This window comes from Balaenoptera physalus (genome assembly GCF_965194825.1).
Source record: "Balaenoptera physalus genome assembly, chromosome: 19".
Classification (NCBI taxonomy): Eukaryota; Metazoa; Chordata; class Mammalia; order Artiodactyla; family Balaenopteridae; genus Balaenoptera; species Balaenoptera physalus.
Genome location: NC_138900.1, coordinates 54,943,656 through 54,957,959, shown reverse-complemented (window position 1 = coordinate 54,957,959; position 14,304 = coordinate 54,943,656). Strand labels below are relative to the sequence as shown.

General features: G+C 54.4%; 1 protein-coding gene across 9 annotated transcripts in view; it reads right to left on the bottom strand.

Moving 5' to 3' along the window:
• The window catches only part of ST3GAL2 (ST3 beta-galactoside alpha-2,3-sialyltransferase 2), a 61,363-nt gene extending 47,927 nt beyond the window's left edge, over positions 1–13,436 (bottom strand). For all 9 annotated transcript variants that reach the window (XM_082439179.1, XM_082439177.1, XM_082439176.1 and 6 more), the window contains exon 1: positions 13,198–13,436. The gene's annotated coding sequence lies outside the window, so the exon portion shown is untranslated. The remainder of the gene's footprint in view (positions 1–13,197) is intronic.
• Positions 13,437–14,304: the final 868 nt, after the last annotated feature.

Genomic DNA, 14,304 nt, shown 5'->3' with positions numbered 1-14,304 from the left:
GCCCAGCCTGGTGCCACAGGGCAACTGCCAGCACCAATCCCGCAGGAAGCACCCCTGCCCTGCGCCCCCGCTAATCCCTGTGTCACTAATATTCAGCTCCAGAAGGCAGAGAGCAGGTGGCTGGTAAACTGTAGAGGCCAGTGCACACCTGCTTTCATTCCCCCCTTGCTCTGGCTAAGCCGTCTTCCTCGTCACTGAGGAGCTGATAATATACTGTGACTGACTCAGGCAGGACCCCTGGGAGGAAAGAACATCCCCAAGGTTGCTAGGCAGGTAATCCGCTTTCCCTTCAGGGAAGTGGCAATATCAGCTGCTATGAGTAGAGCAAAGGCAGCCTTCCCCTTGCCCTGCCTCTGCCCCTCGCCCCTGGGTGAGGAGAGCCAGGGTGGGGGAGCAAGGAGCCGTCCCCAGTCCCATCCTCAAAGAGCGATTCATCCTCCTGGACCTGGCCTACGTTATATGTTCCCTGCTAAGATAGTATCTGTCATCACATCTATTACTGTTGTCAACCTCGGGGGAACATGGAGGGGAGGAATACACCGACTGGGGTCCATCACGATGGTCCCCAGGGAGCGGTATCTTTTGGCTAACTTTATTATGTATCCTGGGGTTACAAGGGGATGGCCAATATGATGGTGCTTATTTGGGGCTTGGGCTGTACAGGGTGACCTGGGGGCCACCAAGAGGTGGGGCCCAGGGCCTCCTTTCAAGCCCCTTGGGTGGTGAGACTGGGGCAGCCCCACCTCAACATGTGTCTATGAGTTAACATTTTACAGTGAACTCTGGACTAAACCCAGATGACCTCAATTCCAGGACTGGCTTTGCTATCCGACAGTTGCATGTCTGGGCAAATCTTACCTCTCTGGGCCTCAGGTCCTCCAACTGTAAAATGGGCATCATGATGCCTGCTGCCCTGCTTACCTCACAGTCCCCGTCAAGATGAAATAAGCGATGACTATAAGCTGCAAGGCACTATGTACCCGAGGTACCAGCGAATTTCAGCCTCACCGAGAAGAGGGAGTCAGGGACAAGAGTAGGCACTGTGGCTAAGCCTGAGGGAACAGGAGGCCGGACCCAAGCTGGCCAATCTCTGAGAACATGAACCCAGACAGAAACAGGTGGACCAGGGAGCCTGCGGGAGCCAAGCATGCAGGGCAGACACAGCGCTCTGGTCAGTCTGGGTTGGCAGACAGTTCAGGAGAGAAGACTGGCTGTCAGCAAGTATATGAAGGGCAGGAGGAAAGATGCATGAGGAGATGGTCAGAATGAAAAAGGAATTCAGTCCCAAACTCAGAAGAGCCCCGCCTTGCTCACTGAGCACCCTGGAGCTGGGGAGAAGCACCCCCAAGCTCCCAGGACCTCCAGCATCTTATTAACATACATGTCACACTCAGGGGACAGCCTTCCCTTTCTGACCAGGGGCCCCAGGGGAGTGACCCACTCTGGGCAAGACACCTGTGTCAGACTGAACTTGAGGTCTCCTCCTGCTAAGGTGAGGCTCGAAGCCCCAAGCACTTTTTTTTTTTTTTGCTGCACCGCCCAGCTTGCAGGATCTTAGCTCCCCAACCAGGGACTGAACCCAGGCCCTCGGTAGTGAAAGCGCAGAGTCCTAACCACTGGACCGCCAGGAAATTCCCTCAGAGCTCTTTCTACAACACCCCATTCTTGGCTCTGCCAAGCTGGGTCAAACATCTGTACCCTTTACAAATTGGGGGTGACGGGCGAACTGAGGCCAAAATTGTGCTATTCATCTCTCTGTACCTGAAACTGGCACCACCATCCTGGGCATTCTCTTCCAAGGGAGAAGACACAGGGGCACAACCCTCCCCAGCAGGAAATACAACATAATCCAGAAAGCACAGCAGCCCTAGAGCCACATCCTTATCTAGGCCCCAGCAGGAAACAGCACAGAGGAGGGTGAGCATCTAGGAAGCTGAGATGACAGGGGAGACGGGGAGGGGATGGAGGCAGCACCAGGGCAGAAGCGGGCAGACTTGGGCCAAGGCCTCCTCTGTTTACTGGGACCTGGTTGAACGCACACTGAGTGAATGTCTCCCTCATCTCAGACAGATGGCCCCGGGCCACCACGAGGAAGGGACCATTTGCCATAACCTGCCTGTGTCTACTCTTTGTCTTGCAGCCCAGGGGATGAATGACTTTGTGGATGGGCAACCGGGGCACGGGGGCTCCTCCCTAAAAGACACCACTTACTACTGGAAAGAGCCTCAGCCTGCAAGTCAGATGACCTGGGTTCTGGACTCAGTTCTTCTACCTACTGGTTTGAGGAGATCCGGCATATTTCTCAACCTCCACTTCCTGATCTGTAAATGGAATGACTCAATGATTCTAAGTCCCGTTCTACATGCTAGCATTCAGTTTTTAACAAGGCGAATGAATACATGGCAATAAATCCTTATAAGTTTGTCTACAGTGGTGATTCTGACATGCACACCTAGCTCTGCCTATTGCCTCCATACACGAAGCCTTCAGAATGGACGACAACCCCATTTTCCTTTGGGGAGTCATCTCTCCCCAAATTTCCATCCCTGTGCCTGGCCAATCAGAGCACCAAACGCAGCCAGCCACAGTACTTGATCCAAGGTTGGGCAAGGACCCTGATTCCAAGTGAACCCAGGACTCCTGTGGCCGTCCTGGGATGGGATGCTGAGAAGACGGAGGCCTGCACTGCTGACAGCACCTTCCACCACGTGGGAACTGAGAACGGTGTCACCATGGAGAAGGGCGGGGCGAGATGGCGTTGTTTGAGTCCCTCATCTTCCCTGTACGTGGCCAGCCATTCTCTCAGGTATGAGTCAACGGATTCCCTTTTATCAAAGCATTTTGAGTTGGATTCTTGGCTGTTGTAATTGAAGAAGTCCAACTGATACAATCTTGCACACATGTACAACCATTCTGCATTTCATTTAAAGGAATTTTAAAAAGCCACTACAGTATCGCTTGCCATCTGGTGCAGAAGGGTTGCCCTGAACCTGGCCCTAAAACCCTGTCCTTGATACGTCAACCCAGCTCAGAGGCCCATGGGCCCACAGGAACAGGAGTGATTCTGGGATTCCCATCAGTGACTCATTCCTGGCCAGGACCCACACCCTTCTCCAGCCGGGGACACTGCCCAGATGTACAGATGGTGAGAGAGCCACTGACGTGCATGGACTTTCTGGGTGGCCTGGGGTCAGGACTGCCCACAGCTGGAGTCCCCCCATCACAAGCAAGACTCTGGAGGGGAGGGTGCTGCCCGGCTGGGCCCTGAACCGGCTGAAGTGGTCAGGGAAAGAAAAGATGACCCTGGACATAGAACGCAACAGGAAGTCATGACCCTAGGTTCCATTCCTTGTCTGGCAATGGATTTTGGGAGGAACCCTTTCCAAACCTGTTTCTCAACCTGTTAAGAGTCATGTCTGGCTTTTCAAATGATGCCAGACACTCCCCTGAACTCCAGACACATCTATGCCACTCATTTCTGGAAGCCGCCCCTTTGATGACATACCTTAGAGGCACCCAAAAGTACCTCAAACTCACCCTGCTCCAAATCAAACTCACGCATGCTCTAAGCCCCTCAGACTGGACTCCCTTCTGTATTCCCAGTGTCTGGAAAGGGACATCATCCAGCCAACCCTGAAACCTGGGAGCCATCTCTGTCCCTTCCTTCCTTCAACCTCCTGCAGCCAACCTCTTATAAAGTCCACCTGTTTACCACCCAAATCTCTCAGCTTTCTACCTTCCTCCACGTCTGCCACCATCACTCTATCCAAGGAACTGTCACCCTCCACCAATAGTAGCCCCTTAACTGCTGAAGTCCCAGATCTACTCAAGGGACACCCCCTCCAATTCATTCTCCAGAGAAAGGCCAAAGTTATCTTTCCAAATGCAAGTTCCATCAGATCCCCATTTCCACTCCTCCCAGCAAAACACCCAGCCCTCCCAAAGCTCTGGGGCAAAGGTGGGACTCCCTTAAGACCCCATGGTCCCACGTCTGGCTGGCTGAGTGGCAGGTTAACCCTGAGACCAAAATGCACCAGGCAGGTCTGGGAGTCACTGCTCAGCCCAGAGCCCTGGCTGCACCCTGGAGTATGTCCCACTCCCAGGTCAGGCTCAGAACAGCTCAGTCTTGCCAGGACTGACCCTCCCCCAGTACAGACTTCATCTAACCACAGATGGGAACGGGAGCTGGAGGCCAGGCAGGGGAAGCCCAGCTGGGCTGAAGCCAGGGGCTGTGTATATCAGAAAGGAGAGAAGATAGAGCAGGGCCACAATAGCCTGTCAGTTATCTGTGGCGCAGGCTGAGAGAAGGCAGCTGTCAGGAGGATAAAACTCAAGAAGTCTATCTCTTCCCTCTTATCAGACTGACCCTTGGCAGCCTCACAGCCTGTGGAGAACAAACGGTCATTAACAACCCTTCCCATACTTCCAGCACAATCGTGTGCAACCAGTCCAGCCCTGGGAAAGCCCAGGCCTTCCCCCACTGCCAGGGTGGTTCTTGGGGCCCATCTCTTGGCCAGACCTCTCCATCCTGCTTCTCCTTCTTGAGCAATGAAATGTTATGCTCTGCTCAAACTGGTCTCCTCGGGGCCAGTGGTCCCTGCCCATTCAGTTCAGGCCTTTGCATCATGTTATGTGTGGCCTTTGCCTCACCATCTTCCTTCTCTCCTCTACTAAGAAACTCTACCCAGCCCCCTTCCAGGCGTGTTCTCAACTCCTTGCAGACCCGCCAGGAGTCTGTGCTGCCGATCTGGCGTCTCCCATGATCAGCCTGTCATCCAACCTCCCATGCTGGCTTTGGGGAAAAAATCTTGCTAGAGCAGAGTGAGGGCATAAGGAGGTGAGGGGACTGGGAGCAGAAAGAAACAGGAAGCCTATAAACAGTCACCCCAAGGCCTAATCAGTTTAGGCCAGTATAGGAAGGGAAGAACGCAATGAGAGACCAGTTGGGTTTTTCTGCCTGAACCCAGGACAGAGGCAGAGCGAGGGTTGGGAGGTGGGGATGAGGACAACGGGAGGCACGGGGACAGCTCCCTTGGCTGCAGGAGCCCAAGTTCTCCAGAGAGATGCCGGAGCAGGCTGGCTGCTGTTCAGTACATCCAAGCGGGTTAGCAGAAAGGTCAAACCGATTCCCACGGACGTCTGGACTGCATGGTGGCATCCTGGGCCCCAGCACTACCTCCTCACTCAGGATACGGCATTCCTCTGTCAGGTCTACCAGACGATTTGAGAGCAAATTCCTGAACAGGTCTTTAAATTCTTTATTTACAGATGAGGACTCTGGGGCCCAGAGAGGGGCAGCGACTTCCCCTGGGTCACACAGCACCAAACCCCCTGCGGGTAAGTAAGACAGTGAGAATCCTGTATACACCCAGCCAGACTGGGCCCTGGACTATGAAAATCATCGGGGCCCCCTGACCAAACAAACTGCTTCCTCTTTGGAAGAGCCAAATAGCCCTGCCCTGAGGCTCTCATTCAGGCCAGGCCCCCACCCTGGCCACAGTGGCAGACAATAGAGGGTCTGCTGGCTCCTCTTCCTGTTTTGCACAGGATGAATGGCAGGGTAGGCCCACAGATCCAGGATGGGCAGGAATTGCTGGCATGGCGGGTGGGCAGCATGAGTGGAAGAAGACACCTTGTGAAATATCTCAACCAGGTGTAAAGAGGGGTGAGGTATCTTCTGTGTTAATCACAGGAAATGCCACTTGAGAGCTCTGAACTCACATTTATCCACTGCTGCTTTAGGGTCAAGCGTGAATTGCTTTTCAGACACTGAGGAAACCCCTTCATCCATCAGCTGCCACTGTGGCCTTGGGCTGGAGCTCCCTGACATAAAACTGCTTGCCCTGCTCCCATTTCACAGCATCTTCCTCTAAGGAAGTGCCAACGTTGGCTCCCCGATACTGGAAGAGCCTGAACAGGGTTCCCATGCCTCTCCAAACCCCCTTCGGGCTTTCCCATCTCCCTCTACCTGTGGTATCTGGGGTTTCCTCCTGAGCTATGCTGGAGACCCCAGGAATTAGCCAGAAGCTACACAGGTGTGGGCTCAGGGAAATACAAAGCCCTCTGGGACAGGACGGAACAGAGAGAAGGCCAACCCCTGGAAACTCCCTTGTGGCTGCCTCGGACTCAGATGGTTCCCTAGAAAACCCAAGAGACAGGAACTGGGAGCTCAGGGGCTCTCGCCCCTCCCCTGCCTTCCCGCACAGCCTCAGTCCCTCCGGCTGCTGTCTGTTCCACTTGCTCGGCCAGAGGACTCAGCACCGGGCCACAGAGACTTTTGTTTCCTCCTGACTCTGGTTCCAGCTTACCATCAGTATCAAAAGAGGTATTTTGTTTTCAACTGAACTTGGGTGAGAATGAGGGTTGGAGGGAACTCCACTGACAGGTCAGGGGAGAGTCCCTTGTAAACCCAAAGGGACCCTCCCCACCAGGAAGGAAGGAGGTGGTAACTATGCATGGTGACAGATGTTAACTCATTTGCAGACATTTCACAGTGTATACAAATATGGAATCATTATGTTGTACACCGGAAACTGACCTAAGGTTATATGTCAATTACATGTCAATAAAAAAAAAAAAAAAGGAAGGAAGGAGTGGGAGTGAAGGAGCAGGGTGGAGCTGTGGGAGGTGACATGAGTGGGGAGGGGGAATCCCCACTCCCGCCCTCAGTTCCCACACTTGTGCCTCCTCCTACAATCCACCTCAACTTCCCCTCTCACTACCCACTCCAGCCTCTCTGAATTCCCTTCAGCCACACTAACAACTTGTTGATTCTTCCTCACCAGAACGGTTCCCTCTAGACCAATTAGCTATTCGCTTTTGTTGCTGATTTTCTTCCTCAGAAGGCTGCAGACCTGCTCAAGCTGGGAGGCTGTTGCCTGCCTGCTGTGCTAGGACTTTACAGCAGAAGGATTCAGAGAGAAAGGGTGAGGGCTGCCCTCTGGGGTCCCTGGGTCATGCCCCAACACCTCAGGGTCTCCTGCCCTCCCTCAAGCCCCCTTTCAGGAGCAGGACGGGCCTCATGCCTCAACTGCACAGAAGCAGGGCTGCTTTCTGTGTCCCTCTGGTATGTTTCCCTCCCTGATCCTAGAGAGGAAGAGAAGGAGAAAAAAGGAAAAAGGATGCTAATGGGCAAAGGTGATAAACTAGCAAGAGATGAGAAACAGAGGACTGCAGGACAGAGAACGACGCCCCTCCAGGCAGGAGATGCGTGTGCTGCCGGCTCCCCTCCCACGTCAGCAGCCAGTGGGGTGATGTCAGTCAACCTCTTTCCCTCTCTGGACTTCCTCATTTGCAGAGTCACATCCCCTTGAAGGAAGAAGCCATTTGAGGATGTTTTTCAACAACTGAGAGCAGAACTGTTTGTTTTGTTTTAATGTTATTATTTCACAAATACAAATTTAGCACTGACATCAAAATAAAGAAAAGTTACATTTTTCTCTAGATTTCTCTTGTCCCTGGTTCACCTTACTGTACATGGTGGAATGCACTGCATTCATAGGTGACAAAATATCACTTATATTTGAATGCTAACAGCCCTAACTGAGGGGAACAGTCCTCTTCACCCCAGGAAGATGACCTTCTCTCTGAGAATCTGTGGAGATAAGTACTCTTCAGCACTGCCCCTCCTGCCCCACCCCAGAGAGGACCCTGTCCCCTCCCTCCCGTTCCTGTAGGAGGAAACTTCCCCAGTTCTCAGCTAGAAAGTTGGGGTGGCCCAAAGCCCAGCCTACGCCCTGGGGCCTTAGGAGAGATCTGCAATGGCAACATGAAAGCGTGATTGACAACATGCTGTATAATGATTTATGAATAAGCACCAAGAAGTGCTCTAGAACGGCTGCTTACGGAAACACACAGGCGTCCCTGGTGAGCCCCACCTAACTGGAGGAAAAGCCTGTTGTCCCCAGATAGCAGGCAAAGTTCAGACCCTCTCCTTGCAAAATGTCATTTGGAGATGTTTGCCCTAAGAGTTAGTGAGGACTTGTTAACAACCATTCTGAGCAGAAAATCTAAAACCTAAGTCCCCAGAGAGCTGGGCCAGGTCCTTTAGTTGGTTAAGGGCTCAGGTATTGGGAACACGTGGTGGGGGAATTTGGGGCATGGGATCTGAGTGGGGAAGGGGAAGGAGGAGGAAGAAGGCCACCCAGGGGGAAGTGTGGAGACAGAAGAGATGTAGGCATGTTGAGCGTGGACAAGAAAGCCCCAGCTGCTCTCAGGATGTACTGGGCCCCTGAAGCTTTGGGGCCCCACCTCCTCAGGGCTGAGGCCCCAAACCTCAGGCAGCATGGAGTCAGGAGTAACGAGCTCACCAGGGTTCCGTGTGTGCCGTGAGCACCCCGCATGCAGCCCTCCAAAGCAAAGACGCATCATCTCCTGCAAACTCTTTCTCCTCCTGACTGCCCCATTTCAGCTAAAGGAACCAACCTCATCACCCAAGCAATGAAGTGTCAAACCCTAGCCAATCAAGCGTCTGTTCCAGAAGATATCCACTTTCACAATTCTCTAGAATCAGTCCCTTCTTTTCCATTTCTACTGCCAAGTTCCAGCCTTCATTACGTCTCACCTGGACCCTACCTAGTTTTCCGTTTCCTCCCTCCCTTCTTTTCTTGTCCCCTTATGACCCAGCCATACCTTGCTGCCAGCCTGCCCTCTGCCTGCTCAGAAGCCTTTCAGAACCAAGCCCTCCCTTTGCTGTCTGCCGATTCGAGTCTTCGTTGAGCACCTTGCTGGACTGATCTCTCGCAGTGCCCACTGCCACTTCTTCTGGGGACTTCAGCTTTTGGATACAGTCTGGGGGGACTGCCTACCATGCCACCAGCCCTTCCCTGGCCAGGGAAGGAGCATGGCCCAGCCTGGGCCAAAGAGACATATCCTCCCTGGGATATGACTCCCAAGCTGTGGTGACAAAATTACAGAGCACAGCTGGAACAGATTTATCCTGGCGACAGAAGTACCCTGAAGAGGCTGGCCTTTGGCTCCTGCCTTACCCACTCCAAGACCCTGGAGGGGACTTGGGTCCTGAGTCATCCCTCAGATTCTAGGAGTTCCCATAGCCCTCCAATGAAGTCCTTTCCTGCCAAAATCAGCCAAGCTGTTGCTTGCAACCAAACAGGATCTTCTCACTGCTTTTTGAAATACTTCTCCTATGCTCCAACCAAAAGGGAAAACTCCCTAAAAGTGCCATGATGGCCTCTCTCTGCACCTGTTAGCCTGCAAACTCTCCAGCCTGTAGGCACTGCTGGAACTCTACCTGCCCCTTCAGGGCCCAACCCAAAGGCCTCTTCTGAACCCTCTACGCGGATGACTTCCGCCTCCTTTAAACCCACAAGCCGCTGGCTGCCCCTTCTGCCTTCCACTGTGGACACTAGTGTACCTGTCTTATCCCCCTCCCAGCGGACAGTGACTTGGTCATTCTCTCCTCCACAACACCTGGCATAGTTCCAGGCTCAGTAAAATTCACCAGGCTCTGGGGGCAGACAACCCAGAGGACAATTACAGGTTTTCTGGGCAAGACAGACAGTGAGTGACACAGAGCACAGGGTGTGCTGTGGGTAAGGCCTGAGTCTGACTTCCGTATCCTCCACTTACCAGCTGTCTGAGCTTGGGCAAGTCTCATAAGTTCTGTAAGGCTCAGTGCTTCTTCTAGGAAAGAGTGACAACAATGCCGACTCCACAACACTGCTGTGAGGATCTGACGAGCTGACGTGTGAAAGCATCTAGCCCGGCGACTGGTGAGGAATAAGCGCTCAGGGAACTGCAGCCATTATTCCAGCTGTTCATAGCGACTGGTTTAGTAGATGCTCCATCAGAGGGTTGGAATCAGGAGCCCTGGGCCTGCTGTGTGACCCACAGTGCATCTCTCTGTTTCTCAGTAACCCCGCCTATGTCTACATCTGCCTTATCAACCTCCTAAAGAACAATAGGTGGAAAATGCTTGGCAAAGTAAAAGCACAATGTAAGGGGTTCCTCCTGTTTTTCTAAATTTCAGAGGTTCCCAGGCATCCCGTCCAGTGTGCAGCATGGCCAGCACCCCAGCCTGCTCGTTCTGAGGGACAGGGCAGATGAGTGCCTAGTTTGGCGTCTGCTTCTCCATGGCCACGCAGCCACCTCTTTTCCAAAGCCCTGGGGCCTAAATGTCCTGCTTTTGTGGGGCCTTCTTCCAAATAGCCATAGGGCAGTGTCTGCTATGTGGTTACAGGGAGACTGGGAGCTCAGGGCCCACAAGTCCCCCCTACCATCAACCTAGCCAACACTGGGCAGCATGAGAATGGAAGGAAAAGGCTAATCCAGGGCAGCTGCCAGAACAAGCCTGGGTGGGGAAGTACAGTAGGAGGAAATCTCTCTTAAGACTTTACCTCTGGGGACTTCCCTGGTGGCGCAGTGGTTAAGAACCCGCCTGTCAGTGCAGGGGACACGGGTGCGAGCCCTGGTCTGGGAAGATCCCACATGCCACAGAACTAAGCCCGTGCGCCACAACTACTGAGCCTGCTCTCTAGAGCCTGCGAGCCGCAACTACTGAAGCCCGCGCGCCTAGAGCCCGTGCTCTGCAACGAGAAGCCACCACAATGAGAAGCCCGCGCACCGTAACGAAGAGTTGCCCCGCTCGCCGCAACTAGAGAAAGCCCACGTGCAGCAACGAAGACCCCACGCAGCCAAATAAATAAATAAATTTATTTAAAAAAAAAAAAAAGACTTTACAATCTGCCTGGATTAATCACCCAAGCAACTGTCATGGCCCCAAACCAGTGGTTCTCAAGTGTTATGGCCAAGAAACTGGGCAGAAATCAAATCAAATCCTAGGCCCCACCCAGACTGCCTGAACCAGAAAATTCTGGGAGTGGGACCCAGCCAGCTGTGCTTTAAACAGCTCTCCAGGGGGATGCTGATGTCTGATCAAGTATGAGAAATCCTGCCCTTTAACTGCAAGACTCTCCACTTTAACTCAAATTACTGAACACCTACTATGCGCCAAGGACCAAGCCGGGTGGTGATACTTCATAAATGAGGACATGTCTGAAGAACTTCCATAGTTTAATGGTGGTCGAAATCAAGTACACAAATACACAAGGCAGGATGGGGTATAGAACAAAGCAACGGAATCAGCTTCCCATCCCTCTCGCCAGACTCCACCCCTCAGATCTTCTCTTGCCGTGACCGCGGAAAAAGAGAACTCCAGTTCTGGGAAACCGGTCCCCCCATGCTTCTATTCTGGGCTCCTCATAATTGCAGGTAGTTTTTTGGAGAAGAGTGATCCTCACCCTGAGGCATGTTTCAGGTCCAGAGATTTGGCTCATGGGGAAATAGCCCATGAGGCCATACCAAGTGGTTCTTAGCAACTTGGAAACTGGCACTATCTAGGGTTTGGGCTCAGAAAGTTCCTAGAGAGCTGTGAGCATGCCACAGCACATCACAACACCGCATTCCCGTGCAGGGTCACTCCCTCAGGTCCCTGGCAAGCTGGCACGTGACTGCAGATGCAGACATAAACACGCACACAGACAGTTGGCCCCCTGGCCTCCCTTCCTCCATTCTCAAGTTACAAGGTTAAAGGCGTCCTATTCACAGCCAAGGGGGAGGGATGAGAGAGGGGTACTGAAGCAGAGAACCATCTGGTTCAGATCAAGATTGCTCATTCAGGACCCCAGTGGAACTCCCAGAGCCTGCCTTCCTGATGGCTCATAGATTTCCCTCCCTCCCCCAACTTCCCACTGGGAAACTGAAGACTGGGCTAAGAAGGGGTGACCCCTAGGCAAATCTACCGAAGGAAGACAAAAAACTGAAAACAAAAAACTGAATTATACACGCAAGTCTGTGCCACCTCTCTGAGCCCTGGCTCTCTCTTTCCTTCAAATCCTGAACACCACGACTAAACTTGCGATCACCACCTACAGTCACTGCATCTTCCTCCACAAAGAGCTCAGGGCACCTAGCAGGCATCCTTCCCTGAACCGGCAAGCCCCTCCAAAGTTAGCAGCAGAAGCAAGATGAGGCTTAGGGGTGTGGTCTCCCAGACTCCTCTTACACCGCCATCTCCACCAATGTAGGAGGTTCCCTCCATCTCAGGGGGACGCTGGAGTCCATCAGGCATAATAAGAGGAAGGGATGACCAACCAGCTTCCAGACAACTGTCCCAAAGACAAGATGGGAGTGTGCGTTACTGGCTAGGATTGACTCACCCAGGGACCCCAGAGTGCCCTGATCCCCCCTCAGCAGCTTTGGTTGAAAGAGGCTGCCACTCCCTTTCCACCACCAGCCCCTCTCTCTCCCCTTTCCCCCCAACACCACCTTAGACTCTGTTCTACAGTGCTTTATAAAGCACTGTAGAGTAAGATGCGGGATGGGAGATGGATGCAGTTGGCAAGAAATAAAAATCAAAAGGCTAACTTGACTAAACGAGCAATAGGTGGGTGACCCTACAGGCAGAGTAGGCCAGAAGTGAAATACAGGAAGGAGGAGGGGGAAACAGAAGTGGGAGAAAGCCCAAGGGGAGACTAAAGTGAGCTCAGCCCAGAGGTGCAGCAGGGAGCTGGAAAGTTTGGTCCCGTCACCTAGGAATGACTGGAGGGAAGAAATGACTCTTCCATGCCAAGACATGGGCTCAGACCAGCCCCACAGGACTGGGGCATGGACTTGGCCAAGTTCCTGGTTTGTGCCAAGCCTCAGTTTCTCCAAAGTGGGAAGGAGGTCAAGCTGTTAGTTCTCATCAGAGAGAACTGGGCCATTGTGGGTGGCTAGGGGGCAGTGCCAGGTAGGGGAAAGAGGAGAGAGGTGCTGATGGTGCAGAGACATCCTTCGGCCAACAGGAGCGGGGCAGGGGTCTCTCAGTAGTGCACAGGCCAGGAGCGCGCGCGGGGGTTGGCGGTGCGAACTAGGCAGTGGACTGAAGTCGGGACTGGGGCACGGAGCGCTTCCCAGGGCTGGGGCTGGCGCTGCGGGCTGCCGCCAAGGAGCGGAACAGCCACGCGTGGGAGCGGCTGGAGGTGCAGAAGCAGAAGGCGGGGAAAGGGGATTGAGGCCAATGTAAGCGGACCCCCGCCCCCACGGGGGAGCCCAGCGCCCCGACCCAGGGGAAGTTGCCGGGGTGGACCGGGCGGGTGTGGGCCGCTGGCCGAGCCAGCTGCCCGCGCAGAGGGGATTCGGGGCAGAGAGGGGCCCGGGGCGCCCCACATCCCGCCCGCCCTCATCCCGCCCGCGCACCTCAGTCAGCGTCGAGCGCCGCGCGGGCCATACTCGCCGCTCCTGCTGCCGCCTCCGCCCGTGCAGAGAAAGCCGCCGCCGCCGCCAGCGTCTGGACCCGTTATCTCCGCGGCTCCCCAGTCCGCCCGCAGCGGGCCAGTCCCGCCCTTGCCGGCCGTGCCCTCCCCAAGCGAGCAGCCGAGCCGCCGCCGCCGCCTCAACCCGGCCCCTCCCCCCACCCCAGCCCGGCTGGAAGGGAAGGGTGGGGGCAGGGGGGCAACTGCCCCCTCCCCATTCACATCCTCCTGGTCTGTCCCCTCCCACCTCCTCCTTCACACCCCTGGGCATGCTGGGATATGGAGTCCAGCCTGCGCCGGGCCGCTAGGAGTGTCCGGCATCCAGAACTACTACTTCCAGAAGATAGCGCGTGAGCCTTGGGGCTTGTGGGCTTTGTAGTTTCGCCAAGGCTCAGGGATTCTACCGCGCAAGAGAGGAGCGGGGGATGGGAGATCTCGATTCCCAGAAGGCCGGGCTCGCGATGGTGGAAATAGGATTTGGGGTCTGCGATGCCCCGGACCCGGGTTGAATACCTGGATCTCAAGGGAGATGCAAAGTAGCCGAGGATGCCTCTCAGACACGGCTGTGGTCAGCTGCAGCCGAGCGGGACTAGAGGGGAAGCCTGCGGCCCGAGAACCGCGCCCCGGATACCATTCCCATTTACGCTTGCAAAGAGCCTTGACCTGAGGCTAGCTTGGCTTCGTGCCCGGGCTCCGCAAGCTGGAGCTGCGGTGGGGCCGCTGCGCACAGGCGGGAGAAGAGAGAACACCAGGAGCCACGTGGGCGTGTGGTTTTCCCGACTTGGGAAAAAGGGGCTGAGTGTCTGGGTTTCCTGGAGCGCTCACCCCCTGGGGCACCTTCTCATTCCAGTCTCCCTCTCTGGTTGGTGCCCTTATCTCCCAACTGTTTAGGGCAAAGTGCACACATTTTAAATATTTTTCCATGTCTTCTCTTAGCACATGCTTCCCCCAATTTCCAAACCTACCTCAATCTTAATGAAGCTCCAGGTTGCCCTCCAAGTTTCATCCCCTCTGGCAGAGGGGAGGCCTGTAAGCCAGTGGTTCTCTAACT